Source organism: Phodopus roborovskii, unplaced genomic scaffold (assembly GCF_943737965.1).
Source record: "Phodopus roborovskii unplaced genomic scaffold, PHOROB, whole genome shotgun sequence".
Lineage (NCBI taxonomy): Eukaryota > Metazoa > Chordata > Mammalia > Rodentia > Cricetidae > Phodopus > Phodopus roborovskii.
The window spans coordinates 30561879-30572228 of NW_026126459.1; the positions used below are offsets into that span (position 1 = coordinate 30561879).

Sequence of the window (10350 nt, forward strand, 5' to 3'; positions counted from 1 at the left end):
GATGTATCTGGATGCCTCGGAGGATGGTACTAGAGCATCCCAAGATTAATCCAACTGTGCCTTGAGGCAAAGGCCCATATATCCCTGTAGGGAGGGCCTGAACCCCCATCTCGGGTGTTAGAATAGCTTGGGTGGAGTGACTGAGATTCAATCCTGCGTTCCCTGGAGTGACTCTGAGGAGGTCTGAGAGGTGAAGGGGTTGCTTTGAGGAAGAGAGCAAATCCTGCCACTGCACGGGGCAGGGCTCATTGCCCCATACACATTGGCTCTGGGGCCCTGAGGCGGGGCTCTTCTCCAGTTTCCCTAATTGGCATTGGGGAGGACTGCCCTCTGAATCAGTTTTGGAACGACAGTCATTGGCCCAATGCCCCCCCCCACCCCCGCCGACAGTGGGGACATAGTCTGGGTCTCTTAGGACTGGTGATATTATTTTGAGGGCATTCCCTACGGTAATGTTCATCTTTCCCCACAGCCAAAACATGTCCTTGTTTTCGCCCCCTGGCTGGATTTTCCCTTTCCCTCTAGGGATCTAATAGCAGCAGCCAGTATTTGTCCCTGGATGAAATTGCCATCAATGTCCCTGCAAATGCGAATGTAATCATTTAGACTTTTATTATGGTGAGAGTGAAGGGCCTCCTTATAATATTTGATAGCATTTTCAAAGGCCATCTGTTTGATCACAGGCATTGCAAGACCAGATCCCCCAAAAATCCTCTCTGCCACCTGGGTAAGATGATCTACAAACTCATGGAAGGGCTCAGAAGCCCCTTGAATAATTTTGGACAATTGGTCTTCCCCCCGCTCCCCTTTAGAGGGCAGTGCCTTCCAGGCACCAAGTGCCACAGTGGCTACCTGGGCATAAACAGCAATATCATATTGCATCTGCTGTTGGATAGTGGCATATTGGCCACTCCCTGTGAGCATGTCAAGATTTCTCTGTGGTTGTCCAGCCTGTGCATTTTTCTGGGCTATTTGGGAACATCTCTCTTGAAATTCTCATCGCCAAATCAAGTAATCCCCCCCCCCCACCAAGAGCCACGCGGCAAAGCTGTTGCCAATCAATGGGTGTCAGATTGAGAACCATAAAAGACTCCACCAAAAACACAGCGAAAGGAGCTTGTGACCTGTAATTCAGGGTGGCCTCCTTAAGTTGCTTCATGTCTTTGAAACTAAGAGGATCGTGATGGTGAATAACCTGTCCATAACTAGAGCCACCACTGGACAGCTTTGGACCCACCCTCTTGGGACCTTGTCGAGACCCAAGAGGCCCCGGGGTCTCTGGATAAAAGGAACTTCCCTGTTCTGAGTATGGAGGGGGGCTCTTTGCCCTTTCTGTCCTCTCTCTGATTTGAGGGAATTAAGACCTTGGCTACGAATTCATTTCCCCCTGCTGCCCTTAGCAAAATGCTCCTTTGGCTTCAGCAACCCTGAAAGTGCCCTAACCGGTCCTTGGAACCTGAGATGACTAACCACCCCCCTCTGCTTCTCCTTCTCCATAGATTAGCCTACTTTGCACATTTCTTACCAGTGGATTAATATAATGTGTATTCTTTCTTTGTCTGACTTCTTTCACTAAGATCCACCTATGTTGGAGTAGGAATCAATACTTCTTACTGCCAGAAAATATCCCATGGTGTGGATATACTGTATTTCTTTTATTCACCCTTGAGATGAATATTTGAATTGTTTCTACTTTTTAGCTATTAAGAATAGTACTGTAAGCATCCACGTGTGAATTTTTGTGTGATCATGTTTTCTTTTCTCTGAGGAATACATCAAGGAGAGAGATCCCTGAGTCAGATAATCTCTACATTTTACTCTTTGAGGGTATTAGACTCTGTTTCCAAAGCAACTGCATTTCTGTTGGTTCTCCAGCAATGTCTGAGCACCCTAATTCTCACAGTACTCCCCAACCCTTGCAATTCTACTTGCTATGTGGTTCTGAGACTCAAACCGAGGGCCTTGCCCTGTAAGCTTTCTGCCAGACCAGTCACATGCTCTGCCCTGTCGTTAAGGGCAGCCATCCTAGAACCCAAGTTATCTGTAGATCTGTCTCGTGCCAGACATTGTTTGCTTCCTGGGTCTTGGCTGTTGGGAGCATTGATGAGAGGAAGGTAAATTGTGTAGACATAACTGTGTTGCTCCCGTGTGAGTCTTTGAGAGTAAAATGGGGCTTCCAGTTCACTACAATGAGGTTAAGGATTGGTGGCATCCATCAGTGGTGGTTCCTAGATGCTGACCATATAGAGCAAACCAAAGTTCCAAACTATAGGGCATGGTGAGAATTTGTGATGTAGTAAAATATATGACCTTTCCTGTACTAAGTGGGAAGTCACGACCATGAATTGTCTGGTAGTGCTTCACTTTGGAGCATGCTAGAATGTTTTTCTTCATGTCAACAGAAATGTGTGTTTGGCAGAGCTGGGGGACTAACAGGGCCATGTTTGCTTTAAAAGAAGCTGGAGGATGTGTCTGCCTTCTAACCAGGCTACAGATTTTCTCTTGTGGCTAATTCAAGGTGATAGAGGCAATAAACTGATGAAGACTAGCAGGCCTGGGCTTCCCAGGCTCCCCAGTGGCAAAGATGAGCCACAGTTCTGCATAATTGCTCCCTGGGTTGTAATCCACAGTTTACTGTACACAAGTCACATTTGGAAACTGAGTTTTCCTAAGCAACAAAGCACAAGGTCATTGACCCTCAGGGGGTCAAGGAGGAGAAAAAGACACACTTTTGAAGATGTAGTCTTATTTCTTGGGAGTGATTAGAAATCAGAAACCAAATGAGCCTTTTTTTCTATTCTCTAAATCAGCTTCTTTTCGAGTGACTGCAATTGACTGATTTATACACACAGTGAAATGGTGGTTTTCCATACATCTAATAACCAGTGCAAAGAATATCATGTTTCTTCAATGAGGCTGAGAAATCAACTTCCTATGCAACAAGATCTCCACCATTATTATCTCATATTTCGGTATTCATACTTGTGTTCTCTATTGGAACATCATGTTATCTTCTTTCTTTAGACATTCAACTCAGAATTATGCAGCATGCTGCATGGCTCAGAAAATGGAAGTTTAAAACATAGTTTTGATGGATTTTTCCTCCATCTGTTTTTAGACAATTGATTTGCAATTAATTGAGCTGGGAACCAAAGCAGGATTATATCTAGAAAATTCTCAAGCTTTCTTTTAGTTATTCATCCAATTAGAACACTTCTGGTTTGCTTGTAGATTTGTCATAAACCCCATGGAGCCCAGGTTTTACATGTTTTCATGTACCAGAGCCCACTCTAGGCCGTATATTAAAATTTCTTTTTTCATTTTACTTTCTTTTTCTTACACAGGTCTCCAAAATGCATAGGTTTCAGGTTTTACAAACCTAGAAATACCCTTTCTAAAAAGTCTCCCTTCTCTGTCAGGCATTTAAAAAACCTGTATAAAAAGATGATTCAGTTCATATGATAACTAAAATACACTAGTACTTCAAGCTATTGAAAGAGATAACAAAGGAGAACAAAGGAGAAAACCTTAAGTTCCTGTAGTAGTCAACTTAAAAACCAAGGTACCCACAGAGCGGCCCCTAGCTGCAGACCTACAGTATATTACCAAGAGAGTGACTGTGCTTTGATTTGAATTATGGAAAATACAGTTACCTTTCTTGGTGGCTCTATATCCTACCATGTAGGATGTTGCATTAAGTAGATACGAATGTCTTACCTCCTTGTATTTGCACGCACCTATGCGCGTGCACGAGTGGACACACACACACACACACAGCCACACGCATGTGCATGTGCGAGCACCAGGGTTGGAGTTTTTTCAGATGTTAAGAGGCTAATTTGCTTTCTTGATCAAGACATGTCAGATCCTTTAGGAAAAGGAGATTTTGTTTTTTGTTTGTTTTTTTAGTTTTTGAGACAGGGTTTCTCTCTGTAGCCTTGGCTGTCTTAGAATTCACTCTGTAGACCAGGCTGGCCTTGAACTCACAAAAATCCACCTGCCTCTGCCTCCCAAGTGCTGGGACTAAAGGCATGAGCCACTACCACCTGTGAAAAGTGAGATGGTTTGAGAACTAAAGGGTGACCACCAAAGCCACAGAGAAACCCTGTCTCCAAAACAAAACAAACAAACAAAAAAAGAATTAAAGGATGTCTGGGTGACCTCTGCTGGGATTGGACTACGTCTGTTTGTCTTGTGGCCCCTAAGCTTTACACAGGGCTTGGCGTTCAGTAAATATTTACAGCATGAATTGCTTCATAGTCATAGCCTAGGTTTCCTTCATTGGCCATGTGTATTAATTGAGCACTGCTAATAGTTCGATGGTAATCTTAATGCACAACACAGATGAGTATCCTGCTCATGGAAATCTGGTGGTGGAAAGGAAGATGGAAGAGAGACTCCTCAAGGACAACAGTCTGATGGAGGCTCTGCCATCCCAACAGATGACTTTCAATGTCATCAGTATCCCAGGTCGGATATGGAAGATGGGGACTTGGAGGGACACAGGGAAGCTCACCCTTCACAGGGAAAAACTTGGCCATTGGACAGCATCCTAAAGGGGGTCTGGGAAATGAGGTCCAATGTCCCCCAGAGACATCTCTTCAACATGGAAGGGCAGCACATGCTGGTGGCTGGCCTTCCCCACTGCACTGTCATGTAGAACCGAAAGAGAGAGAGGACAGGTGATCCACGATAGAAATGGTGTGCATGTGAGAGAGGAACGAGGACGCAAAGGGTTTCTAGAACATCTGTTAGAGAGATGAGTGCGAACACAATATGGGTGCAGAGTAAAAATAGAAGCAATTAATGTGGGGACTGTCCTTTGATCCTTTTGTGCAAAAACAAAGCAGCAGACTTTAAACCCTCTCTATTTTTCTTCTACAAAACCTTCTGTTCCTTTCCCATGCTTCTCTCTGCCAGAGAGACTACAGAAAGCTTTCAAATGCTGTCTTCGCCTTGACTTTGAGTAAGAATGCTACATAATACTAAATCTTGGATGCTTGTCTCATTCCAGCTTTACCTTAGTTATGTTACTCTGAGGAACTTTATGGCTGTGGAAGAAAAACACAGGTACCACACACTTAAAAAAATAGCTTGTCATCCATTAGCAATGGATTTGTTTTTTAAAACATGTTATACTGTCAGTGACCTGAGAATCTCTAAAGAGGGAGTAATCACACCACAATGAAGGCATGCTGGCTATAAAATCCTGCTGAAATGCCTTCAAGTGAGTCAGCCTTAGTGAGAAACAAATTGTTTGAACAATAGACTTAATTAACTCGAGCTTGTGTCTTCCATCACAGCAGGTGTGAAATCCCAGGGCATCTGCTGGTACACCTGAGCTACAGCCCAGAGTAGCTTCCTGAGGACTGTGAGAAATGACTGAAGCATTAAATAGGGCCATGATGGGCTGGCCATGCTCTCCTGCTGCCTGCAGGGAAGGCTCCAAAGGGAAGGGAAATGCAGGGTTGAGCTCTCCTGGAGTTTGTCTACTGTATGTCTTTTAACTTTAAAAGAAAGAACATTTAGCACTAATGGATGTGCAGTTTGGCTTACAAGAGTACTGTCTTCATTACCAGACCCATGCTGCTTCCAGATGATAAAGGGGAGGGCCAGAAAGGTAAGGGGTAGCTGAGATGCAGGTAGCCCTTTTGGGTGGCTGGCCTGATGGAGAGGAAACCCTCACGTGTACAGTGCTGGGTATTAGGGAATATGATTCAAGATCATTTTTTCAGGTTTGGCTTTCCAGTTACAAAGACTTTAACATCTCTCTCTTTGGAAATTATTTTGTCCTCAGTTGAGCCTGCCTTCATTAAATGCCTTTCGCCTTTGGACTTAGTGTTTATTGTAATGTATATTAAATATGGCAATAAAGTTCCCAGAGGCAGAGTACAGAGCCCATTTATAACTTCTTGTCTAGTTGTCCTTCCAAGCTTGGTTTCAGGTCTGGAGGAATGGCTCAGCCATTAAAGACTAGGCTCACAACCAAGCTTGGCGTCATCTACTAATGACTGGGCTATGAAATTCACCTGGGTGTCTTATACGTTTTAAAAAAAAAATTCAACCTCCTTATTATTAATCTTACTGATGAGACTGACTGCTCCCAATGCTTGTAATGTAATACCACTTGGTAGAAGAATGCCCTCCACAGGCTCCACATAGACCCCCACTTTCTGCCAGAAAGGTTCTGACATATGGTTTTGGAGGGATACAAGTTTTTGAAGCCTTAGATGGATTTTAGCCGAGACTGACTAAATATAGCTAGCTTCATTATTTTGATTTGTCATCCATATTAAAATACTGACTTATGATATGTGTATTTTATATATGATTTGTTCATTCTTCAAATATCAGATCAATAATAATTGAGCATTTGTAGTGTGGCCAGCAATGTGCTGGCAGCTGTTAATTCAAACACACACACACACACACACACACACACACACACACCCCACAATCACAAGCAGGTCAGAGAAGGAGACTGAGCTCATAGGTTTGCTGGTTCTATCATTTTGGGGATATATTAATTATATGTGACCTTGGGAAATAGATTTCCTAAAGCTCTCTTCCATTGTCCCAGGTGACTATCTTCATAGGTTGAGGCTAAATCCATGAAGCTCAACCCGTGACACATTTAAACTCTGTCTCTGATTTTGGCTGAACCACTACTCTAGGAGTGTGACATGGTGTTCCCCAGGAATTTTTCTTGGTTCTGTGAAGACAGTAAAGCAAGTGAAAAAAGCTTAAATATGAGAAGTACAAAATAAAGTGATTATTCTGTTTGGAGAGATCTATGGAGGGAAAGTGACATTTGAAGTGGGTATCAAAAATGGAGTGTTAGCGGACTAAAGAGAGAGAGAGAGAGCACGAAGTCAGCAAAGTGACTGCCATACAAGTGAAAGGACTTGGGTTCAGATCCCCATGGAGAGGAAAGAGTGGGGAAAAGGAAAAGAAGGAGGAGAATAAGGGGAAAAGGAAACCAGGCAATGGCAGTGTACCCTTGAGTCCTCAGCTCTTGGAGAATGAAGACAGATGGATCCCTGGAGCTCACTGTCCAGCCAGTCTACCTAGTAGGTGGACACTGGGTTCAGTAAGAGATCTTGTCCCAAAAAGTAATTCGGAGAGTGACTGAAGAAAATACCTGGTGTCAACCTCTGCCATCAACATATGTGAGTGTGTGCACACATAAACACAAATGCACTTAAACAGAAAAGTGTGTATGAGGCATGTGAGGAAGGCAGAGCAAGTGATCCAGATCTGTGTTGGGGGGCAGGTAGTTAGTAAAGGGAAATAAAGTGACATGGTAATGGGTTTGGGGTATTTAGAGAACACTGGAAAACCCTGTGTGGCCAGGGGAAAGGCAGATGGTAGATGGACAGGGCTATGAAGCAGTGAACAGACTGGGAGGGAGGGATGGTTAGGGTTAGCATGGAAATGAAGATGTCCTGTGTAATGGAGAGGTCTAGCAGGTGTGGTGACAGTTGGGACTTTTGTGAAGAAGAGAGACTAACTGGCTGGTTTTGTGTGTCAACTTGACACAAGCTAAAGTCATTAGAGAGGAAGGAGCCTCATCAGAGTTGAGGGAATGCCTTCATGAAATACAGCTGTAGCATATTTTCTCAATTAGTGATCAATGGGGGAGGGCCCAGCCCATTGTCAGTGGTGCCATCCCTGGGCTGGTGGTTCTAGGTTCTCTAAGAAAGCAGGTTAAGCAGGCCATGTGAAGCAAGCCAGTAAGCAGCACTCCTCCACAGCCTCTGCATCAATGTCTGCCTCCAAGTTCCTGTAGGGCTTGTATTTCTGTTCTGACTCCCTCCAATGAGAGACTGTGATCTGGAAGTGTCAGCCAAATAAACCTGATGGGAGATGTCATTCTGTAAATATGTTTCTCTTATTGTTTAATGAATAAAACACTGTTGGCCAATAGGAAAGCAAGATAGATGGGACTAGGAGACAAGGAGGATTCTGGGAGATGTAGTAGAGAGGAGTCAAGATGCAGGACATAAGAGAAGAGGTATGTATCCTCCCTCTGGTAAGATGAGACCATGTGGAAACACTTAGTTGATAGAGTTAATATATAAGACACAGCTAGCCAGTAAGAAACCCTAGTAACTGGCCAACAGTTTCATAATCAATACACTGTCTCTGCATGTTATTTGGAGCTGACATGGCTGTGGGACCAGGCTGGTGGGAAAGTGCTCGTAACATGAATCCTTTCCTCTTCAACTTGCTTTTTGGTCATGGTGTTTCATTGCAGCATCAGAAACACTAACTAAGGCATCGAGATTTGATATCTCTAAGAAAGACGTGCCAGACCCTTGGCTGGGGTGTGGAAGTGAAAGCTAAAACAGCTGGGGGGCAGGGATTGGGCTTGAAGAGAACAAACTCCTCGTCATGAGACTGAGGGCATGGTTTAGAAAGCCTCTCACAACAAGAAGAGTGATAGAGTACTAGAGAAGGCCAGTTAATCAAGCAAAACCAGTGATTTGCTAAAGAATTGATTTCATGCAAGTGTTTGAGCTCATCGGTTGAAGTGGAATGACAAGCTGTGAATGTAAGAGCGTGACAACTGAGAATGCTGATTAAAGAAGATTATCACGTTGATCTTATTTCCACAATCAGAGACAGAGTTAAATGAATACCCACCAAAATGGCCCAGGAACTCTGGGGGGACCGCCTACTTTAACAATATGGAAGTTGACTGTTCATCCCATCCTAATTTCAATTTTTTACTCATTACATATCCCAGAGGACTAAGGAGTACTAAGTCTGCATAGCCTGTGAATTCTAGTACAATTTCATATTGTGAAAAATCTATCAGGCATCCTTCAGCAAAAGGAGCTTCTAGTATATATACAGTTTGCATACCTGTTTTCACCAACGCTCAAATATATTCCCAGCTTATACCCTGTGTCGAGAGGATTGGCATGGTTAGGAAGTCTAAGGAAAATGAAATGCTATAGTATTTGCTATCAGAAAAGTCCAGAAATCGTTTTGTTTATCTCTTGGCTATGAAAATTGAAGTTTACTCATTCTTTCAAGCCCTTGTGTGGAGAGCCCACAGCCAACTCCTTGCTTCCGCAGGTTGTTAAGTTGCCTCTAACAACAAGCATAGCAGTAAAGCAATCACAGACTACTTGAGTTTTAAATTTAGTTGAAAAAAGGAATTTTAAACTGGGCATGGTGGCATATAGCTTTAATATCAACAACAGAGAGGCAGAGGCAGGTGTATCTTTGTGTCATTGCAGGCAAATTGATCTTCATACTGAGTTCCATGCCAGCCAAGGCTAAATAGTAAGACCCATACTCAAAAGAGAGAGAGAGAGAGAGAGAGAGAGAGAGAGAGAGAGAGAGAGAGAGAGAGAGAGAGAACAACAAAAATCTCAAAGCAAAGTCCCAAATACAAAAAACACATTTTATTCCTACAAAGTGCCTGGTGTTGTTGGTCCAAACACCTTTAATCCCAGCACTCGGGAGGCAGAGGCAGGTGGATCACTGTGAGTTCAAGGCCAACCTGGTTTACAGAGGAGTTCTAGGACTTAGGTATGTAAGAGACTGATTGGGCAGTCACATGGTGAAAGCCCAAGGGACAAAGGAAGAGAATTGCATTGCTATCAGACAGAAATATGGTTCCTGACCTGCCAGAGACCCTCCAGGTACCACAGTAACACAGAAGGTACTGAAGAGGAGTTTCAATTTTCCAGAAAACACTAATTTGCTAGCCATTGTGAAAATTCCTCCTGTTAACTTGCCCAAACTTAGCTATTTCTTTTGGTGTAGAACTGAGAAAGCCTGAGGATCATGGGAGTAAAACTTTGCACCTTGAAAGTATGGAAACAAATAAATATGACCTTGCCTGGGTTCATGTGCCAAGGGCATTAGGTAGGATCTCCTAAAAATGTGACCTCAGCCTGAAGAAGAGTATGTCCCTCTGAATCTAATAGCTAGAGGCTGTAGTCTGTAGTCACAGTGGAGTGTCTTCCTTACCTGCAGACAACTGGCCACATCTTGAAAGCTGTTGTGAGGGGCTGGGCACAACACTGTATCTGCTGGTGTGGCTTCAGGAGCAATTGGATCAGGGACCTCTTTTAGCTTCATCCTCTCTGCCGTACAGAAAAGATCAACATTGGCAGGCTCTTGTTGGCCTCTGAAAACTGTCCTCTTTTTTGGCTTCAAGTAAAACGTTTTGGACTGATGTGGGTCATTTACCTAGTTCTAGACCAACTGTTGTAGCTTGGAAATTTTTGATCACGTTTGAATTTTTCTGGTCCTTTGGGATTTCAATGTCATCCCCCGCCCCCCAGGGCTCCAAATGCAGTGCTCCTCTGCTACCCTCCTTTACTTTCTTCC

At 43.6% G+C, this 10350-nt stretch overlaps 1 pseudogene; it reads right to left on the minus strand.

Annotated features, from left to right (window-relative positions):
• Positions 1-10098, minus strand: part of LOC127226231 (40S ribosomal protein S2-like) — a 28305-nt pseudogene extending 18207 nt beyond the window's left edge.
• Between the last annotated feature and the right edge of the window lie 252 nt (positions 10099-10350).